The sequence below is a fragment of the Rissa tridactyla genome, chromosome 5, assembly GCF_028500815.1.
Source record: "Rissa tridactyla isolate bRisTri1 chromosome 5, bRisTri1.patW.cur.20221130, whole genome shotgun sequence".
Taxonomy (NCBI): domain Eukaryota; kingdom Metazoa; phylum Chordata; class Aves; order Charadriiformes; family Laridae; genus Rissa; species Rissa tridactyla.
In genome coordinates, this window is record NC_071470.1 from 45,269,383 (window position 1) to 45,286,102 (window position 16,720).

Below are 16,720 nucleotides of genomic sequence, written 5' to 3' on the forward strand. Positions count from 1 at the left end.
ACTCATTTGCCCCTGCTTCATGAAAAGATTTTCTGAAACCACATAATGAATGGAAAAGTGAGGGGAAAAAAAGAGATTGAGACTACAACATGAGAGAAAGATAGGTAACCAGGGTTATATGAAGTGCCTCCAGATGTTAATGATTATGCTGTGTTTGTGGAACGGTTATAGTTCATTTGTTCTTAGTTTAACATTAACAGCTGGTTTCATAATGCAAATATATATTTTAAAGAAGTCATAGAACAAGCAAGATTTATATTTTTTCCAGTTATTTATTGCAGAATACAGACATTTGCATACAAGCCACACAACATGCATGTATGCACACAAACATACATGCTGTGTGTGTGTATGCCCATCTATATCCCACCATTATGGAAAATGAACATGCATTGTGTACAGTAAAGCTTTTTGATAAAACAGACACAATCTTTGACAGTTCAGATCACTATGCAACTGCATTGTTTAAAATATAGTAAGTAAATTATTGCAGCGGTGCAAACTCCAGGCTTGGAGGTCTAGCTGTGGACCACACAGGGTACTAGAGTGCCAAGAAAAAAATTGATCTATCCCTAAAGGAAGGTTCTATAGATTAACAATACTGTGGAACTAATAAGAAACAAAAGATTTGATCTAGAACCATTCCAGATGGAATGGTATCCACACCCTGTGTCTGTACCCATGTCCCACATGCATGTTCAAAAGAAGAGAAACGCATCTATGGAGTCAGACCCATGCTTTCTGCTATGGATGGGTAGTTTTACTCACCGTATGTCAACCATCTTACACCATCATCCTTCCTAGCACTGATCCACAGGATTGAGCCCTGATATGAATTTATATTTCCAAATAGCACCAGTACTCTAAGAAGAAAACAATAAACACAATTTAAAAAATGGAAAGAGGTGATACAGGTTCTTTGAACATCTATTATTAGGTGCATAGAACCATCTAGAAGAACACTTTGGGGAAGATGGGGTGTTTACTCTTAGCTGTAAAAGATGCTATTTTCATTGGCTTCTGTTTTCTTAGTCTGACTTCTTTCATGGCATGAGCCATGAAAGCAAGCACATAGGAGTACAGAGTTATCCTGTCCTGAAGCGAGTCTTTCGAAAACTAAAAGAATCAGAAAGCTGTAGATTTTCTACTGAATTAAGCCCATGGCTATTAGAGGACTGCATTTTAATCATTACAAACTAACAGTCACCTCTAAGCAGAGGCTTATAATTTTCTACGCGTACTAAGGCACATTTAAATACTAAGTGTTATTAATAGGAAAAATGCACATACATTAAATTATCTCTATGCAACTTATCTCTATGTAACAGAAAGTTCCACAGAAAAAGAAAACAAAATAGAATGATGAGTCAAAAATCCAGGTAGTAACATTTTTTCCATATCTGTAACATATTTGACTGCAAAGGTTTACACATCACAGCGAACAGTGAGGTCACCTTCATTGTATGTAACAGAAAACTGACCACAGCTGCATCATAGTCATCATATTTCAGATAATACAGTCACAGCAAAACAGTACCTCATATTTTCACCACATCAGAGCTGTCTCCTGACAGCAGTCGATAGGAGCTGGATATAAGTAATTGGCTTAGTAATACTGAAAGGAAAGCAGTTCAACCAGATCAACAGATGAAAGAGAGAAAAATTTTATCTTTAGGCAATCAGGATATCAAATAGGCAGATGGAAGTGTAGATGAATTAGGAAACAGTGAGGAACAAGACATATGTATCCCATAGCTTTAGTGGAAATTACAATGAATGAGAAGTTTTTGCACAGGTTTTCAATAAAGGTAGGTATCATTGTTTTATGTTCTCGTTGATTCAAGTCCAATCCATGTTTTGGGATATTTTTCATTCCTTAAGAAAAGCAAAGTATTTTAACAAGCGCAAAGCATAAGATCCTTCAAGAAAATAAAGGAACGAAGAAAGAAAGAAAGAAACATTGCTGTACAGGCATTTTAACAGCCAGCTTCTCTCCATAGCAACCATTTCGTAATGCAGTGGCAAAAATGCTTACAGAATTATCAGCTCATTGAGCTCATGTTGCTGCTTGGCACATTAAGAAAGTTCTGTTTTCTTTAGCATCCGAATATAAAGGAAATTCTCTGTTGGTTTTACTCTAGTTTCTTTTGGCACACTGAGAGGAATGTCTATTTTGGTGGGTTTTATTTCAAGGATGACTGTCTGGTGAATGAAGTCAGTCTAATTTCTCCTTAAGACCTCAGTCTTTAAAATGCTGAAGTTCTCCTGTGGGTCCCAAGAAGGATTACTTTACCTTCCACAAGAAGAAAAAGAACAGATGTGGAAAGGAAAATATGTATGGTAGAAAAGGAGTACGTCCCGCTATATGGGTGTCTCACCAGCTATAGTGGAGGCTAACTCCATTGTTTCTCGGCTGCCATCTTCAGCACCCAACAGCTCTAGCCTCACAGTTCAGCCAATACCTTGTAAATGCAGAATTGAATACCCTTTGAGTATGAATTTTATCTATTTATGCTATGAGAGATACAGATGAGAAAATGAAAACAGGGCTCTAAACAACACAAGCAAGTGCAAAGCCAGATAAAGAGAAATGCTGGGAGACACTTGCGTTTGTTGTTGTTGTTTTCAACCTGCAAGCCAAGAAATTACAAGTTTGCTATCAGCTTTTCATAGACGAGATGCAAAATTAACATCCGGAGATTAAGTCCAAAATATCTTAGTCAGATTTATCCACAGAAAGATGAGTGTAGTCCTACCTTAGTTGAATTGAAGGAAGAGAAAACTGTACAGACTCAGACACCATGTCTTCAAACAATGTGGAAGTAGATCCTGGTATGGCAAAAGCAAATATTTCGCAAGCTTCCCCCCAGAAAATCTGCATCTTATGCCACCTTTCCCAAGGCGAAAGCACAGTAGAAGGCTTGGCAGCTGATGGTGATCTATCAAAATATATTTAGCATGAGAGAAAACAGCTGCTATGATTCTGATCCTTCTTCCAATCTATATAGCCCCACAGAGAAGAAAATAGTTCAAGATATAGTGAGGCAGACTGACTGGAGTTTCTTTAAGTGAGCACGAAGTGAACTGGGCATAAACTTGCTCTGTCCTGCAAAGTAGAGCAAAGATTTCTCTGTGGTGGCTGAAACTAAAAATTCAGACTTCTGACCAAAAGAACACTGGAGTACAGTTTTGTTTTGCATATTAAGTGAGATGTTTTTCTTACCACATAAGAAGATGTAAGAAACGTGTTTCCTATCATGATTATGTCTATAAGTGTCTGTTTTGCCAAAATCCAGTGACCCCATTATTGCCGTGATAACATGACACTGTGAGTTGTTATGACATGCTGGCTTCACAGCTGAAGTTAGCTGGACAAGCAAAAATTCTGTTCCTGAGTAGGAGTAGTTGGGATGTGAGTTTGGGGAGTTGAAGAACACAGTATACCAAGTAGGAAAATCAATACTGAATCCTTTACGTTATTCGTATTTATATAAAATTCCCCTGTTGGACAAGTTAGGAAGGAATTTTAAAGTTGTAACTGGAGACACTACATAGAAATCATTGGTCATGGAATAATTAAAAGAGCTAGCAGGAAGAATTAAGGGAACTGACATTTACACTATAACCTTAGGTTATAAGGCTAAACAGCTGAAGGGAACCGAGTACATCCTTAAATACAACATTTCGAACTCTCTGTAGGGTTGGCAATGCAAGATCAGCAAGATAGATAGCTTGTCATTCTCATTTTCAAAATTCTTTTTATTTCAGAAGTGTAAAAAAGATCTTTGATTGAGCATTTTTTCCTCCTTCTGAGGTAAATTCAGGAGCAAAAAACATTTCAGCCAGGCTTGGGTCCTAGATAAACCAAGTGGCAAGAAATTAAATGGAAGTCTTAATTAATAAGTTATGCCGATAAATTGGAATAAAAATGGATTCTATAGTGCGCAGAAACCTAAAGTTAAAAATCTTTAGAGGACTACACAGTTGTTTAGTTAAAAAAAAAAGTTCTAGCTATCTTAAAGAAGCAAGATCTAATGATCAAATAACTAGATCTAAATCAGAAAAAAATCCATTATAATCTTTGTGCTTTAAAGCCAAAATATAAGGTTAAATTCAGGCCCTCAGTAGCATAAATTGCATATATCATCAGTTACGGATGAATATCATCAAATGAAGAAACATTCTTTTCTCGTCACATTAGAATATAAAATGTCAACACACATGGATGATTTTTATGAACTTGCACGTATCTGAATTTTTCTGGTAGATTTACGCCATCAATAATACAGACTATTTTCCAATCTCTACATAAATCCTTTTAAAAATACATTACTCTGCTACTGATTGACAAGAACTGTTGAGGTTTTTCCTAGCACTAATATAGAGCCCCAAGATATGAGAGAAGAAATTTTTGAATTTGCAACAGCGGCAAAGTACAGGCTGGGTGATTAAACTGACGTTAATTGTTTTTTTGATGTGAATCATCGTTGGAAGCACAGTTTAAAACTGAAGAATGACTCTTAAACATCTCCATCCATGTTGTTGCAGAGCTTTAGCACCGCTTCCAGTGTTTTAACAGTGAAGAGCATAACATTTCCCCACCACGCTAAGACTGCTGAGGTGGCAGAGCCTGCCTTCTGCCCTCCCCAGCCATTGAGGCCTTCACAAAGCATCATCTCCATGTGGGAAGAAATGGCAGAATGGTTGCTGTTATCCAGCAGTCTGTACCGTCATCAATGCCTTCTGAATCAAAACAACTACTTCTGAAACTGAAGTAACAGGAAACGCAGAGAGAGGGCCAAAACAGTTGGGAACAACACAAATGTAAATGCAAAGCAGAGATTAAACAGATCAGAATATCAGGGCTGTGTCATCTACTCTTTATATTTGTTTGACAAGGTTTTCTGTATTTTCTGCTCTGGAACCTAAAAAGCTTATCTTTGTTTAGTAAATGAGAAGCCGATACGAGGTTTTCAAGATCTAATATATCCATTTACTTCCTATTTGCAGAAAGCGTGTGAACTTTGACAGGGGGAAACCTTCAGGCAATGAAAGCATCCCCCTCCCCTCACTTCCCCAGTGGAAGAGGTGTTTAGTCTCCTGTGCATTATAAAATCCAACAATTGTCCTTCTGTGCTGTATATAAAATCCAACAACTGTCCATTCCTGAAAAAGCAAAGACTAATACTGAATGCTTTAACTTGACAAGTTAACAGCAACACAAAGACAGTAACACATCGATAAACATAGCACAGAAATTCTGTTTCCCCCAGATGCTAAGATCTTGTAAATTTAATTTAGTTCCACATTACATTGGGAAAAACACATTCATAGCTTTTCAACTGTTTTTCATTAAATGTAAATCTTAATAAAGTGCACAATCTTTATGTATAAGTAGTTTAAAGGGGGGTTATTTAGGTTGAAAAGCTCAAATGTTAGGACATGGTAGATTTATACTTCCTTGGACAATTGTAATTCCTTTGTGATTGTCCTTATGCAACTTGACATGATCTTCAGCTTCAGGATCACATGTATTTACCACACGCCGTTTTCTCAGGACTAAAGCTGCATAAGAAAATAAAAAATATGATTCTTCAAGTGTTTGCCTTTGCAAATGAAACATTTCTGGACATCTTATGATGTTTTTCATTTTTCCTTTAGCTATACATTTTTGTGGTTATCAGCAGAGTAACTACATTAGTATTTACAGTCAGGATAAATTAGACATCTTTGTTTTATTTGGTTTCACTTTGTAGTAAGCTAGCATGAGCTTAGGAGCCTCTGGGACAAATTATCTTCATGCCTTTCTTAAAGCTTCCATAACTGTGCCTGAGTTTATACGCCTCATACAATGCAGAATAAGCAGACCTAAACCACAATCGGTACTCTACTTGTTTTCCCTAAGATATTTCTTCCACCTAAACCACAGTGTTGTATTGAAATTCAAAGGTCATCTCAAAGAACCGTTAAGAACTTCCGCCTATACAGAAATTTCACGATACTGCTTTTCCAGCCATTACATATGGCTTTCTATAGATCCTATGAAGAAGCAAATATTTTAAAAAAAATCATCAGTGCTCACCAGGTAGGAAATCAAAATAATAAATTAGTTCCTGTCCCTAAACTGTTTTGATGTTTCAGTGTTGCCAGGCTCTTCCTTTAACACCAACCGGATACTCAGCAAGAAACTGTACCCTTCTAGGTACGTTAGAAGCGTGATCGTTAAAAGGAGCAGAGGATTGTTGTTTGAAAACTAACACCACTCTGTCAGTGTATTTTCAGCAGTTTTCTTCTTTTTTTGGAAAGAGGAAATGCAGGGTACTGATGTGTACTAACTGACAGCTTGCCAGGAGGTGTATCATTGAGAACACTTACTATGAAATACCAAGATAACATTTCTTTTCCTGCAAACTGTAGTGGAAAGCTGTCAAATTCTGGTCTCTTCCCATGCATAATGAACTTCTGCTGCTGTTACATTGTTCTGACTGATGTGGGGATTATAAATGGATTATAAATTATTCTTAGGTATGTAGTCTTACCTTTGTCATTTGCATGTATTTTGGAAGCGTTATGAACATTTATTATGCCTATAACCTAAGGTCCCTAAGCTGTTCATCCGCTGTTCATCACCTGATGGGAATAAAGAGTCTATGTAAAAGTAACAGAAGGAACTTCTCTGTAAATGTAGACTTTCAGCTGTAACATCAAATTGAGTTAGCTGTTTGCTTTATCTTCCTTTTCCATAGCTAATGGACTTTTGGACTTAGTCACTTTTAATCTTCTCTCTGTTTACACTTCCCCCCACAGGTATTACATCTTTTTTATGTTGGAATTTTTAAATGTCAGATAGCAGCTTCCTCCCCAAAAATGTTTTTCCAGAATATATCCCGGGAAATTAATGCCAAAATTCTTCAAGTCAGACATGCCTTTTCATTGCCTTGATTTTTGAGCGTCTGTTTATGATTGATTTTCTGAGGCACAAACTGTCATGACCCTGGTAAACACAATGGAGATCATGGCAGAATGGTGCTTATAGAAATCAGAGACAAACAGCTGTCACTCACCTTTATAGCAATGGGCCCTTATCCAAAACCCACTGCAGTTAGCTTGGTTAACTTCAGATAACTTGGTTATTTCAAGGTAACAACATGCTAGTGAATACTTAGTTTGTTAGCTTAAGATCAAGGTTCCATCAGGGTATTCACCTGGTTCCCTACTGAAAAATTAAGGTACCATTTTCAAAACTGATTTAAAATCTACACCACGGTGAACAGACTGCAATTATTAAGATATTTGTCTTCCAGAATATTTCTGTCCTTCCTGGTACAGACCTCTAGATCACAACCAGGACAACCTACATCTGACACTATAACCAGTCATTGCCAATTTAGTATCTGGTAGCTACTTCTTGTTGAAACATTGAACGCTGCTTTTTTTTCCCCTTTGTCCTTCAAAGTGGGAAAACAGTTTGACTTTCTGCCTCAGGCTATTAGATTTTAAACACTTAAGTTCAGTCACTTTCATTTTTTTAATACTTTTTTTTAAATTCCCCGCATACTGTAGTCAGCTCTGGATCCCTCAGCAAACTTTTTGCAAGTGTAGGATATGTCGAGCATCAGTGTTTCACTGTCGACATTCCGTGAGGATGCATGAGAGGGCAGCAATGGAAACTGGTTTCATCCATCTCTTCTGTCAAATTACACAGCTTTGAAACAGATAGCCATTCTACTACTAAGCATTTTAAAAATTTAATTGTAGTGAGCTGCTGACAGACCAGAACCATGTCTTTGTCTTATGGAAGCTGCTATTATAATTTGCTCATAATTAAAAATGGTTTCTAGAGAAATGAAGGCATTGTAGAGTAATCTGTGCATAAACCCTCCTTTTCTCCTTTGGCGTCTCTTCATTTAGCAAGGCTCATTCTGCAAGCAGAGGATAGATCTTTCCCTTTGAAATTCAGAAATTTCCTTCATGGTCAGCTTCAGGGAGGTCACCAAGTGATGCCAGGTACTTGGGCAGCACCCCCGGCTGTTTACGCGAGACCTGCTAAATAAAAAAGTGAAAGAAGTAAACATTAACACTGTAGAAAAGGACAAAACAATTTCCAAATACAGCAGGATCAAAGAAAAACAACTGTGACAGCCTATGGAACATGCAACAGCACAAAACACTACACTGTGCTCCTCAGCTGCAGGTCCGAAAAGCCCCAGAATTCAAAGAGCTCTTCAGCAGTTGCCTCAGGCATACAAAAGGCTGCAAGAGAATTAACTGAAATTTGTGTAATGTTTCAATGAATAATGGAGGTTTATTTTTATGTTCAATACAAATATCAGTCCTTTTTCTGTTTAGTCTTTTTATCTAACCCATTTGTTCTCACTGATAGGTAAAAGAAAGTAAAATATTGAAAGTGAACTATTTAAAAATTCCCTTATATAACTCAAAAGTAACAAAATCCAAGAGAGATTAAATTTTTTTTATTTTCACATGATTCTTTGCCCCTATTTTCTGACTAATGTGAGACCATAACTTTTAAAGGCATTTCTTTGTGCAAGGCAAGCTTTTAAAAATTCAGAGGTTTACAAGCTGCTGTGAAATACACAGGTAAGACAAATGGATAATGAATATTACAACCAAATAGTGTGTTACATATATTGTATAACATGTAATTACCTGTGCTACAATATAGGTAAGAATATTACCTGTTCATTTATACTTTCGCAAAGGTCATTATTGACTTTCTCTCCTCACTCATGACAAAATTTATGTGACTGGATTTCTTTACCACGACAAAGTTGTGTGAAAAAGATCTGTATGTAAGTATTCAAGAAAATGAACTTTTAAGAACACCCCGGCAAGATGTCTGACAAGAGTTTCCAGGAAAAAACAGAATACTATGCTTTGTAGCAATAATACATTATGTTCTATTTTTTATGTTTTGCTGATAAGTAAGGCTATTACATAGCCTTTCATTGTGTTTTCTTCCTGTCATGCAGAAATGTTTTTCTGAACAGAATTTGAAAACTTCCTGCATTTTCTGGAGTCCATGGTCATCTTGCCGTTTGATTTGGTTCCCGGAGATAATGGATAAGAAGTGATGTTAGATTGGATGTCACACCTACAATAAAATACTTTGATACCGTCAAGATCCTTTTGAATTATAGTGCACGTGCTATCCAGATGTGTTCCGTGTGCAAGAACAATTTAGACACATTAGGTTCGCAGTACCTGTATCACACCATGTGTATGCACATGGAAATCCTGGACATAAAAATGACAACCAGTGCACTTGAGGGGAGGTACAGTGTAAAAGATCCTCCTGCTCTCTGCTTATCCCTTCACCTTTTGTGCAAGGGAGTAGTGATCCTGTCACAGCTGTCTCTCTACTCCTTTTGGGGTTGGTAGATATGTTTATACAGAGAAACACGGAATACTTTGACACATTAGGGACTGTTGAATATGGGAGTGGAACAACATTTCTTGTTGGTTTTATTTAATACTTTCCCTTAAATTAATTTTTAATATTCCATATCAAATTCTCACAACAGTCATTTTCTGAAATCACAAATTTTACCCCTAACAGTTAAACTATGAATAAATAGAAGGGAAGTGTTACCTGCTTCAGCAGCACAGGTACAACCACTTATTTTTAATCAGGTCAGCACTAGCCCGAACAGCATAAACCACATTATTTGTTCTTGTTAAAGAAAACTCTTCACATTTGGATGCACAGATGCAAGTACAATCACAACACCAGGATTTAATCTCATTGGAACTGAGGCCTTGCCTCTCTATAAAGAGCCAGCTGAATTATACTTGCCGAGCTATAGTCCAGGAACAAACTTTCCTTAGACAGCTAGAACTTCTTCCAAAGGAATCTTGAATTTTTATGGGAGCTGAATATCTTATGTCCCTTAGGATTTTTTTAGGTTGCTGTTCTGCTTTTTTATTTGTTTTCCAAAGTTAAAATTCGTACTGTTCCTAGTATCTTGTGTGGAATCTTTTTTTCCAATTTGAGACTGAAATCTACAAAATGCCATGTAAATCTGTTCTTTAGTTTGTGAAGTAAATTCCCCGATGCTTCTGAGGCAATCTAGTTGTGTTTTCCTTCTTCAGCACGGAAGAGGGACAAGGATAGTACATGAATCAGCAGAGGCAAAGTACAGTGGAGCAACCCTCTTTTACGCATTCTCACCCACGTGCCTAGTTCAGCAATCGGCAGTGGAGTTGTTTCCTTTCCCATTTCAACATGTCACTTTGCCTTAAGAAAGGTGAAGGAGAGTTGCCGTGGTGCGGATGGGGAAGCATTTCTTCCTCGTTTTCATCCCATCAAAGAAAGCCATATGACCTACGTCATTTTAAATCCCTTCACGATCTATCCTTACATAAAGGAAAAAAATATACGTGCAGTTATAATAGTTAGCCTGCCACAAATATACACTCCAAATTCCAACAAGCCTCTAAAACTATTAGGTTCCATCATCATTTGTGCACCAGCAGCGAGGGTCCTTCAAGAATACCAAAATCAATAGGATATTATATCAAGAGTGTCTGACCGTTGCCCAAATTGGTATAATTATACTACGACATAAGAACAAGATGTCAGCTAGGTAATCTTGCTCTCCATTCAATACCAGTCTGACTTAGACACAAACATACCATCAGGTGCTGGGCACTCTAATTGAGGAAAAAACTTGGCTTAGGTAGGCCAAAAAAGAACAATTAGTAATCACAGAATGGTAGGGTTGGAAGGGACCTCTGGAGATCATCTCGTCCACCCCCCCTGCCAGAGCAGGGTCACCTAGAGCAGGTTGCACAGGAACGCGTCCAGGCAGGTCTTGAATGTCTCCAGAGATGGAGACTCCACCACCTCTCTGGGCAGCCTGTGCCAGTGCTCTGCCACCCTCAGGGTAAAGAAGTTCCTCATGTTCAAGTTTGTGCTCGTTACCTCTTGTCCTGTCACTGCGCACGACTGAAAAGAGCCTGGCCCCATCCTCCTGACAAAATATAAACTACTACATAGTACCAAAATATAAACTATTAGAAAACGCCGAAAAAAGGTTTTATTAAATCTGGGGAGAAAAAAAACAACAAATAAACCCAAGAAATCCCACCTATCATAATTTTCAAATATATAAAAATCTACTGCAAAGCATGCTTACTTATTTTCCTCCTAGTCCCTGAAGACCTGAAAAGAAATACTGGGCATCAGGAAGATTGTGGAATCATAAAGGAAACATCAGGAAACACTGTCTAAAAAGTAGAGGGATAAGCTCCCAAAGGAGCCTAAGCATTGGAGAACAGTATTATCACTGCCAGAAATCTCTCAGTCCATCTGTCTGTCTACTGGAATACAGTGTCAAAGGGAAATAAACTAAAGCACTTTTCTTTCCCCTGACTCTGAGATTTTTCCATTTTAACTCTCTCTTATGTGAAAAACATTTTCAGTCCCTGCTGTCCCTGCCTGTCAAAGAAAAACCTTAGGCAACAGCTGGCTGATCAGAAGTCAATATGACAATCAGAACAGAACAGCAATCTACAGAGCTACATCAGAGCAAAACCAGAGTAAGATGAACACCACGTTCTCAATCTTGACTTTTCTAACCATAACATAGCACACTTTTACCTAAGGCTTTCTTTAAGATCAAATGAAAATCTGAGACAATAAGCTTAAGAAAAATCTTTCATATGCTTAGCCTTTACCTAGGGAGTTTATGTGGCTGCAAAAGAAATCGAAGGAAACTCAAGCTTTATAAAACCTAACTTTAAGAAATCTTACTTTGATTTCCTAGTCCCATACTGCAACTCTTCACAAAAAGATTCTGAATACTCCCACACAGTGCCCATACCTCTAGCTAGATCAGACTGATGTACCTTCACTGACTTTGATACCTTGATCTGCATCAGGCAGAAATCCGGCCCTTTTGCCTTTACACACTTTTGTTTTAAGTATTTGCGCTGATGATAAATTTTCAAGGTTAAATCAGATAGAAAATAATAACTTTTTTTCCCAATTCCTATTTTACATCTTTTTTTCTGCAATCTTGCCTTACAATATAGCCACCTATAATTTCATGAAAGACAAGTCGGACATACGCAATTACAATTCAACAGAGGAAACAAAAAAGAAGAGGATTCGACATCTGAAAAGACACCATAGGATAAGAAGTACGAATATTCCGAATGTGGTTTTGTGACATGATGAAACATTGCTTGAAGCATTAAAATGATGCATGTGGTTTTATTTTGACTGGTTCTGATTTAGGGATGTGAGCGAGATGGGAAAGGAAGAGCAGTTATGCATACTGTGCTTATTGGTTATTGCTTTGCAGGCACATAGCCCAATCAGAGCTGGCCTTCAAATAGTCAGGTGAGATAACTAATAGAAATATAGATGAATCAACCTAAAATTTCAAATATAGTATTCAAAACTTGTGGGTGACCCAGGGTAAATACTTAACCATGTGATCAAATATTGATCTGTACAATATAGATGCCTATGTCTTGCTAGTCATCTGGTTTCCCTTCATAACTAGTGGAGGCTCACTAGAGTACAATTCACCCTAATAAGGAATTCCAAAATGTCAGATAAATTACACACTGCAAATGCCTAGTTCTCTTTATTGACTGTAAAAATAGCTTATGCTGATTATTTCAGAAGATCGACAGTATTTATCTAAAATTAGGTGACATTAATTCCATGATTAATCTGTTATTATTATCTCAGCTAGCTGTTTAAAGCTAGTTAGGACATCTCATGAGACCTGCAAAACATACAAGCTATGTGTTTCTTTTGTAGTATCAACTTTCCTGCAGTGGGAAAGCCATGGAGAGAAGCAGGCTACTTCTCTAACACACATACTGTCTGGATGAATGTGGACTTTGAAGAAAAACTGATGGCTTTGCAACTCACTTTCAGCCCGTGACACCATGCTAAAAATGTGTTTCCTTAGTGGAATTTCTGATTAAGCTACCTTCTGCTTTTGTCCACGAAACATCTGCATGTAAATCAAGTTTTCTTGAATTTTCTGCTCTCAGATTAGTAGACAAGTTGTAGGGGGATTTTGTGGTAGGAAATAGACAGAACAGTTGGAATAATATTTCCAAACATGAGAGAAACATACACTGCAGCAATAACTAGTCAGCAAAGACAGATGATGTTCTGTATTTTAGGAGACCAGGCAGCCATTTACAGAAAAAAAAATTATAAAAAGGGACATTAAATATTCAGTTACCATTAATATTTCTAACATGTCTTTGAAACTCTTTTTCCATAAAACTCAGTTATTCAGATGTTCACAGAGAATAAATACAAAAGGAAATTGAGTATGCTGCTACAAGTTAATTAAAAGCCTCTGACAGTACATCGATGGACACGTGTAAGAAGCTACATAGCTATTTTTATTTTTTTTAAATCAAACAAATCTTTGCAGACTTTTTTTTTCCCCCCCATATTTTAACCAGTGCTACTGCCATGATTTCTGTTTAGCAGAGATCCTTGTTTCTGAAGTATGAAAGTCTGTGTATCTAAACCCTTTGACTTTATTCAGCTGTGTTGCATTTATATGCAGCTTTCTTATAATATGCTTTGGACAAATAACTCGAGGATCAGTCACTCAAAACCTGCTGCTGCTTGAAGTGCACATTTACAGTCATATCTGGTTTCAGTCAAAATAAAACTAAAACTCAAAAAAGTTAGATGTCTTAATTTGAGCTGAATCCGGTGCCCTGAGGTATCTAAGACAGCCACACGGGGCTTGCCATCACTCCGGAGCTAAAGGAAACCTATGCCCTTCTGGGCCACCCGCTAGAGGCTGGGTCAGGCACCCAAAAAGCATCTAAAACAATTTTAGATGTTAGTCTCCAGGCACCTCCACCAAGCCGCTGTTCTAAATAGAGAAATGCAGCTTATTTTGAGGAAGAACAGTAAGACTGTCACCCGGATGAAAGACTTAATCTGTCTGAAGTCTGTGGAAAATTTCAAAAGAGCAGTGGTCTACAAAGGCAACAGAGGCACCAGAAGGAGTTATCCTCTGGGAGTGTTCTGTGGTGAAGGCTAGAAAGGTTAATGCTTTCTAATAGATGCAACCTGAAATATAATATACACTGAAAGAAGAAACCCTGATAAATGTTTTGTTAGAAGAAGAAAAGAAAAGTCATCTGAAGGAGGGAGAAAGAAAAGGAAAAAAAGAGGGAGATAAATCTTCTAATTTGCTCTTATTTTAAGTAATTAGAACTTTTTTTCATATCTCTGTGTCTTTTATAAATATTCTGAACCGTTTGTCTATTTTGGATATTCTCCGCAAATACTTCTATCAAAATTTTACCTTAATCTGGATTGAAGGGAACGTGATTTTAAGAGAAATTGGTAACAGCAAGACCAGATTTTAATGAGTGTATAAACCAAAGAACCGAGGCCTCCGAACTGGCAGTGAGCTGGTGATGCAGGAGACACAGAAAAGTCTTTCAATGACGAAACATAATCAGGAGGACACTCCAGCATGCAGTAAGATATCAGCTGCAGACTTACCCCAACCCAAGCCCAATTTTAAGATGTCAAGGGGTAAAGCATTCTTCCAATGAAGCATTAGCCAAAAATTTATACTGTACAGTAGAGTATTTTATCAAGACAAGCGCAAAACCTTCTCAAATGCAAGCAAAACAATTTTTAAATAGATTGACACTTTTTCATTGGGTTTTTTCCCCCCATGTCCTTACAGGAGCAGCATATTTGCAGGTACCATATTTCATTCCTTCATTTTTGTGTCAGATCTATAACACTTCTTCAGATTTATTCTTAAACTCCAGGGCTGATCTCTTTTATAATAATAAATTGTTCCATATCTATTCTTGATGTAGGACTTACTAGTTAAAGTGTATTCTTTCCTCAATGGCTAAGTCACAAGTTTGCTTTCTTGCCATAGTGAAAGCATTTCTGTTTCAGCCTGAGAGACTATAAAGCACCATTTTGGTTAACAAGCTGCCAAAGTTAAATGTACCTTGAATCAATCGTTTCTCAGTTACTGTAGATTTAACTTGCTAAATATTTCTTGGAGTGCTGATTCCCCAAAATTATCATCTGAAGAATTTAATGGGAAGCCTTTCCATTATGAACCAAAAAAAAGGAAGTGATACTTGCCCTAAAAGTGACTTTTAAATTATTTTCAACAAGAAAATAAGATGTGCAGATCTGAGAGACTGTAGTGATACAAGACAAGAGAAAATTAGCAACAGAAGGATTCTCGGCTGGCTCATATCATATCACGTCACATCACAGATGAGTCAAAAATACCTTTCTGCTCTGTGTTGAAGTTTTCTTTACAATATAATTTAGGTTGGTTTTTTGGAATTGAGTTTCTATGAGGGACTTTATGCGCTCACACTATTAGTTTTAATACTTTATATCTCGTCAACAAGGAAAAGCTCTTGAAATTAATTTCATATTTGTAAAGAAGGCCTGCATTTTATTTCTTTTGTTTTTATATTAAGCTGTGTAATTATATCATTAGAAAATAAATTATTACTGTTCTGCACCTTTACCAGTTCTAAATTGAGGATTAAACTTGCATATGTAAGACAGTGACACTGCATCAGCAAAGATTCTGTAACTGTAATCCTTGGACCTCCTTGTGGTCCAAGTAGATTTGGCTTGAAACATCTTACTGAGCAGCAAATCTTTATATTCAATTGATACATTACAGTAAGAAACATTTATTGCTGAAAAAAAATATTTTTAGAGACCAGCCTCCTAAGAGGGGCAGAACAAGATAGAAGTACAACTATTTTTTTTCCTTTAGGAAGAGGATGAATAATTATGGAAAACAACAAAACAAGATCAAATCAAAGTATTAAAAATGCCTCCAAATAATCATTGAAACTTTTCCCCTGCTGCTTTTCAACAAATATTAAATACCTATCTATGTTTAAAAGCTTCTTTTCTGATAATCTATGAAGAAAAATTGGTAAGTGGGGGGAAAAAAAAAAAAATCAAGTTCAAACAGTAGAAGGAAAGTGACTAGAGGGATTAAAGAGAGCAATTCTTCAGAGAATCAAATATGGATTTAATAATTCAATAATTCAGATACAAATACTATTTATTTGTAATTTTAGGGTTATAAATTATGCAAACATAATAAGATTTCTCTAAATATATAAAGTAAATATTGTAATTTAGTTTTATCTTCACAAGTAATCATGGTCAATACAATGGCATTGTCTGTGCCATTAGTGGAAGTATTTAACAGAATTTGTTCCTTTGTAAAATTGCAGTAAACCAAATATGTTTTCAAAGTTAGTCAAAGAAGGTTCCTGCATGCTAAACGTTAATATATTACATGTAAATGACTAATTACATACACTGAAGATTTTAACTTTCATTAGATATTTATGATTTATGCAGAACATTAGATGCCGTTGATAGAAAATTAAATTAAAAGGCAACAGGACTCAGTAATGTGCTTACTCAATGCACTGGTAACATGAGGCTTTCACTAACTGCAAATACTTAGAAGAGCTTATGAACTTAAGAAGTTCTGTTATTTGTACCAAGTTCATTACCAAGTTCCTATCCAAAAGCCTGGTTCCTATGAGCACTCTTATAGCTTATCTGGTAAGTTTTACATGATGTTGCTCAATAACACACACAAAGTGCTAAAATACATCTTAAGGGTCCTCTAAACTAGGCATAACACAGAACATGAAGCTCAGGGCCAAAGGAAAAAAA